Source organism: Salvelinus fontinalis, chromosome 12, assembly GCF_029448725.1.
Source record: "Salvelinus fontinalis isolate EN_2023a chromosome 12, ASM2944872v1, whole genome shotgun sequence".
Lineage (NCBI taxonomy): Eukaryota > Metazoa > Chordata > Actinopteri > Salmoniformes > Salmonidae > Salvelinus > Salvelinus fontinalis.
In genome coordinates, this window is record NC_074676.1 from 53,899,663 (window position 1) to 53,907,098 (window position 7,436).

Consider the following 7,436-nt stretch of genomic DNA (forward strand, 5'->3'; position numbering starts at 1 on the left):
CTTGGGAAGAAAACTCAACTTGCCATTGGCTCAACCATTGGCTCAACTTACCCCAGCCCACACAACTACAAGGGAAAACTTTCATGCTAGGTTTCGGACATCATACTGAAGCTTATAAAGACACAAACTGATGTATTGTACAATCTTAAAATGATCTACTTTGGTTTTGATACAAGCATCATGAAACCTCTAACACAACAAATGCATTTACTTTGTGAAACGTTTTTGGGAGCTAACTTTTTCCATGTGGTTTCTCCTTTCACAGTCTCCATGAAATTATGATCTCTTCTCAAATATTTGGTCAAAATATTCATTTTGTGTATGGTTTCCTAGAAACAAGGGTGGCTCAATGCACCCTTTAGGCATAATCCCACTCTCCCTTACTTACAATTAGATACACACACTAACAGAAGTCATACACAGAAACTTGAGGAACAATCCACTGAGTCCTTTCTCTTCTGACCACGATCTCGCTCTGACAGCAGGAGCGCGGTTCAGTGAGAAGCACGGGAATGGTGAACTATGATTATCTGGTAAAAGTGGGGTGACTTGGAGTTACCACTATGACCATGTACAAAAAGTCAGAGCAAAATTCTTGTTTGAGAAATTGCTCTTTGCTAAGAAGATGTTTTTGACCATTGATCATTTGACAATTTTAATCGAAAAGCAAGGTACTTAATTATTACCCTGAAATTATTTGATATTTAGATAAAACAGCTGAATAGGACCTTTAAAAAACAGTTTGTTATTGTCATTAAAGAGCCTAGAGCTAGGCGAACGGAAGAAGCAGGAGAGGGGTTGTTGTGCTGGGGAGGTGAGGAGGGGGATGAGGGAAGGCGTAGGGGTGGGGTGGGTGTCGGTGGTGCATTCCAATGAGCAAGCAGAGGAAGCGTCTCTCCATTTCTTAACTGGAGCAAGGCAACTAGATGATTGCTTTTTCAGCGGGGTGACGAATGCCAGAACATCGATTCACTGTGCTCGTGGAAGAGGAATATTAGCTGTTGTCAGACACTTAAAGCACGGTTTAATTGAGGTAATACAAACTCATCCACCAGCATTGGCTGTGTTCAACAAGTCCAACAGAAACCTCTCAGCTGGGACAGGGGAATCACTAGCAAACGGCAATGAGTGGATCTCTGAGCAATAACTCTCATACTGTAGATGATGAATTGATAAATGTGTTAGTGTTGTGTCTAATGCATACATTGAGCGCCTGTTGAGAAATCAATGAATGATTACAGAGTTGTATTGAATGTAATCAAATCAAATGTTATTGGTCACATGTGGTTGGCAGATGTTATTGCTGGTGTAGCAAAATGCTTGTGTTTCTAGATCCAACAGTGCAGTAATATCTAACAATTTCACAACAATACACACACTACACACAATACACACAAATCTAAAGTAAAGGAATGGAATTAAGAATATAGGAATATTTGAGTGAGCAATGTCAGATCGGCATAGACTAAAATACAGTACAATAGAATAGAATACGGTATATACATATGAGATGAGTAATGCAAAATATGTTTAAAAAAAATGTAAGTGACTAGTGTTCCATTATTAAAGTGGCCAGTGATTTCAAGTCTTTGTACAGTGGTTCCTCCATTAAAAGTTGTGAGCTTACACCGCGGGACTTAGAGGTACCCAGTGTTCCATTGACGAATTTGACGCCAGCCACACGTCCATGATGACTTTCTTCAGAAAAAATGGCTGACAAAACATTATGGTGGAGCAAATGTAAGTAGTTATATAGTCATAACGAGTCAAGCAAAAAAATTACAATTGGAGGAATATGTTAGTTAATGTAGAGAAAAACAATTGTGCATGTTTCTTGTCATAAAGTTAATTTATAAAAACCGCTATTTAGCAAGTTTTTTTCAGTCATATTCAATACCAAGTGTATCAAACCCCATTCTTTGAATGATGCTGTGTCTGCATGTATGTATTACAATTATACACTTCAACAGTGTTTACCACTCCGGCTCCTGGGACATCAATGACTACACATTGTAAATATTCAATAGACTAGAAACATGATTTAAGTAAAGGCTGATTTGTCATTTATAGATACAGAAAAAAAAACTACATCCTGCCAGCACGCCCACAGGCGAGCAACTCAGGCGGAGACTGACTCTTGGAAGAAGGCAAGGAATGAGATGGGAGTAACAATCCAGGCTATTTGCTCTGAGACCGGCATAATAATGTCATGAAACAAGCAGGGAGCAGATTTCGAACACTCAACATTCTAGCCCGAAGTCCAGCACGCTATCAACTGTGCATAAATGTATTAATTGGGGTTGGGGGCGATTGTGGTTAAAACACTTTATCTATTGGAATCTTTGACATGTGGAAAGGGGAAAAGGTAGTATTATTATTTTTTTACAAGCGTAGCAGGATGGGCTGTTAGCTGAACAATAGACTATTCAACCTTTACTGAATAATTGTCTAATAGCCGACCTAGGTGTTGTCATGACGTTGGCCTGTGGGTAAGGTTTATGACCCCCCATAAATACCTTACCCCCTTTCCTCGCTTAACCTCTCTGGGGCAGGTGGTACGCAAACGTCCCACCGGCCAATAGCCAGGGAAAATACAGCGCGGCATATTCAAATAACATGATATAAAAATCAAACTTTCATTAAATCACACATGTAAGATACCAAATTAAAGCTACACTCATTGTGAATCCAGCCAACATGTCAGATTTCAAAAAGGCTTTTCGGCGAAAGCATAAGATGCTATTATCTGATGACAGCACAATGTCAACAAAGAGAGAGTAGCATATTTCAACAATGCAAGCACGACACAAAACGCAGAAATAAAATATAAATCATGCCTTACCTTTGACGAAATTATTTTGTTGGCACTCCAATATGTCCCATAAACATCACAAATGGTCCTTTTGTTTGATTAATTCCGTCGATATATATCCAAAATGTCAATTTATTTGGACCGTTTCATCCAGAAAAACACAGCTTCCAACTATCGCCACTTCTCTACAAAATATATCAAAAGTTACATGTAAACTTTACCAAAACATTTCAAACAAATTTTGTAATACAACGTTAGGTATTTCTAAACGTTAATAATCGATCAATTTGAAGATGGGATGATCTGTGTCCAATACAAAAGAAAACAACCTGACGCAACTTTTTTCGCAACGTGGCTCTCTCAAAAAATGTACTTCATGTGACCCTCATTTACGATAGCCCTACTTCTTCACTACACAAAGGAATAACCTCAACCAATTTCCAAGGACTGGTGACATCCAGTGAAAGCGGTAGGAACTGCAAGCAAGTCCATTAGAAATCTGGTGTCTCTAAAAAACCTCATTGAAAAGACAGTGACATCAAAGAAATACAAATTCTGAATGGTTTGTCCTCAGGGTTTTTCCTGCTACATAAGTTCTGTTATTCTCACAGATATGATTCAAACAGTTTTAGAAACTTCAGAGTGTGTTCTATCCAAATCTACTAATAATATGCATATCTTATCTTCTACCGCCTCAGAAACCCGGATCTGGGAGCACCCCCCACCACCCCCACCAGTAAAAAAGCTGAATAGCATAGCTAGCATAGCGTCACAAGTAAATACTAACATCTAAATATCATTCAATCACAAGTCCAAGACACCAGATGAAAGATCCACTTCTTGTGAATCCAGCAATCATTTCTGATTTGTAAAATGTTTTACAGGGAAGACACAATATGTAAATCTATTAGCTAACCACGATAGCAAAAGACACCATTTTTCTTTGTCCACCATTTTTTCTCTCCACCAGTAGCTATCACCAATTCGGCCAAATAAAGATATTGATAGCCACTAACCAAGAAAAAACCTCATCAGATGACAGTCTGATAACATATTTATTGTATAGGATAGGTTTTGTTAGAAAAATGTGCATATTTCAGGTATCATAGTTTACAATTGCACCCACCATCACAACTCGACTAGAATAAATACAGAGAGCAACGTGTATTACCTAATTACTAATCATAAAACATTTCTTAAAAATACACAGCGTACAGTAATTGAAAGACACAGATCCTGTGAATCCAGACAATGTTTCAGATTTTCTAAGTGTCTTACAGCGAAAACACAATAAATCGTTATATTAGCATAGCACATGTGCAAACATTACCCCAGCATTGATTCAAGGCAGAAGGAGCGATAGCATTATCACCACCAAAATCTATTAATTTTTTCACTAAACTTCTCAGAATTCTTCCGATGACACTCCTGTAACATAATATTACAACATACATATAGAGTTTGTTCGAAAATGTGCATATTTAGCCACAAAAAAACGTGGTTATACAATGAGAATAGTAGCAAAACTGGCCAGAAAATGTCGGGCGCCATCTTGGACAGTGATCTAGTCTAATGAATAAATAATCATAAACTTGACTAAAAAATACAGTGTGGACAGCAATTGAAAGACAAATTAGTTCTTAATGCAATCGCTGAATTACATTTTTTAAATTATCCTTACTGTGCAATACAGGGTGCGCCAAAGCGAAGCTACCCCAAAGAAAATGGCGGAATATGCGTTTAACATTTTTCAACAGAACAACGATTTATCATCATAAATAGTTCTTACTATTAGCTGATCTTCCATCAGAATCTTGGGCAATGTATCCTTTCTCCGGTCTAATCGTCTTTTGGTCGAAAGATGTCCTCTTGTCCTGTCGAAATGGCCACTAACGTTCGGCATGTACTGGAAAAGTGCCCAGCTCTTGGAAGTGCGTCACAAAGAAATGCCAGAAAATCGCACTAAACGGATATAAATTGCTATAAAACGGTTTAAATTAACTACCTTATGATGTTTTTAACACCTATAACGAGTAAAAACATGACCGGCGATATATTACTGGCTAAACCAAAGCTTGGAAGGAGGCCAGTCCGACGTCCATCGTGCGTCAAGCGCAGGGAAGAAAAGAAATGTACTTCCGCCCTTTGGTCTTTTATACAGTCCCAGATTGCGCAATCGACTCCATTCAAATTGTCACCACTTACTGACATCTAGAGGAAGGCGTAGGCAGTGTTTGTATCCCCATAGCATTCACAGGGACCTTAAAACTGACGTGGGAACAGAGGCCAAGATTTCTGAAATCTCACTCCCTGTCAGGAAAAGTGCTGTAGAATGAGTTCTGTTTCACTCAGAGACATAATTCCAACGGTTGTAGAAACTAGAGAGTGTTTCCTATCCAATAATAATAATAATATGCATATTGTACGAGCAAGAATTGAGTACTGGGAAGTTTAATTTGGCAACATCAAGAAAAGAAAGTGCTAACAGCACCCCCTATTGACAAGAAGTTATATTCTGGGGATGAGTAGCAGGCAGTTGAATTTTTGCATGCTATTTTTCCGAAAGCGAAAATGCTGGCCCCTGCCCACAAGAAGTTAACTCTACTGAAGGACTCTTGAAAAGCATTTGTAAAAGATGGGGGGAAAGGAACCATATTTCGGTTAGCCAACCAGTTGGAAATATGCGTTGGTACTTAATTTTTTTTTTTAAATTTTATTTCACCTTTATTTAACCAGGTAGGCAAGTTGAGAACACGTTCTCATTTACAACTGCGACCTGGCCAAGATAAAGCAAAGCAGTTGGACACATACAACAACACAGAGTTACACATGGAGTAAAAACAAACATACAGTCAATAATACAGTAGAAAAATAAGTCTATATACAATGTGAGCAAGTGAGGTGAGGTAAGGGAGGTAAAGGCAAAAAAAAGGCCATGGTGGCGAAGTAAATACAATATAGCAAGTAAAACACTGGAATGGTAGATTTGCAGTGGAAGACTGTGCAAAGTAGAGATAGAAATAATGGGGTGCAAAGGAGCAAAATAAATAAATAAATAAATACAGTAGGGAAAGAGGTAGTTATTTGGGCAAAATTATAGATGGGCTATGTACAGGTGCAGTAATCTATGAGCTGCTCTGACAGCTGGTGCTTAAAGCTAGTGAGGGAGATAAGTGTTTCCAGTTTCAGAGATTTTTGTAGTTCGTTCCAGTCATTGGCAGCAGAGAACTGGAAGGAGAGGTGGCCAAAGGAAGAATTGGTTTTGGGGGTGACCAGAGAGATATACCTGCTGGAGCGCGTGCTACAGGTGGGTGCTGCTATGGTGACCAGCGAGCTGAGATGAGGGGGGACTTTACCTAGCAGGGTCTTGTAGATGACCTGGAGCCAGTGGGTTTGGCGACGAGTATGAAGCGAGGGCCAGCCAACGAGAGTGTACAGGTCGCAGTGGTGGGTAGTATATGGGGCTTTGGTGACAAAACGGATGGCACTGTGATAGACTGCATCCAATTTATTGAGTAGGGTATTGGAGGCTATTTTGTAAATGACAAGTCGAGGATTGGAAGGATGGTCAGTTTTACAAGGGTATGTTTGGCAGCATGAGTGAAGGATGCTTTGTTGCGGAATAGGAAGCCAATTCTCAATTTAACTTTGGATTGGAGATGTTTGATGTGAGTCTGGAAGGAGAGTTTACAGTCTAACCAGACACCTAGGTATTTGTAGTTGTCCACATATTCTAAGTCAGAGCCGTCCAGAGTAGTGATGTTGGATAGGCTGGCAGGTGCAAGCAGCGATCGGTTGAAGAGCATGCATTTAGTTTTACTTGTATTTAAGAGCAATTGGAGGCCACGGAAGGAGAGTTGTATTGCATTGAAGCTCGCCTGGAGGGTTGTTAACACAGTGTCCAAAGAAGGGCCAGAAGTATACAGAATAGTGTCGTCTGCGTAGAGGTGGATCAGAGACTCACCAGCAGCAAGAGCGACATCATTGATGTATACAGAGAAGAGTCGGTCCAAGAATTGAACCCTGTGGCACCCCCATAGAGACTGCCAGAGGCCCGGACAACAGACCCTCCGATTTGACACACTGAACTCTATCAGAGAAGTATTTGGTGAACCAGGCAGGGCAATCATTTGAGAAACCAAGGCTGTTGAGTCTGCCGATGAGGATGTGGTGATTGACAGAGTCGAAAGCCTTGGCCAGGTCAATGAATACGGCTGCACAGTATTGTTTCTTATCGATGGCGGTTAAGATATCGTTTAGGACCTTGAGCGTGGCTGAGGTGCACCCATGACCAGCTCTGATACCAGATTGCATAGCGGAGAAAGTATGGTGGGATTCGAAATGGTCGGTAATCTGTTTGTTGACTTGGCTTTCGAAGACCTTAGAAAAGCAGGGTAGGATAGATATAGGTCTGTAGCAGTTTGGGTCAGGAGTGTCCCCCCCTTTGAAGAGGGGGATGACCGCAGCTGCTTTCCAATCTTTGGGAATCTCAAACGACACGAAAGAGAGGTTGAACAGTCTAGTAATAGGGGTGGCAACAATTTCAGCAGATCATTTTAGAAAAAAAGGGTCCAGATTATCTAGCCCGGCTGATTTGTAGGGGTCCAGATTTTGCAGCTCTTTC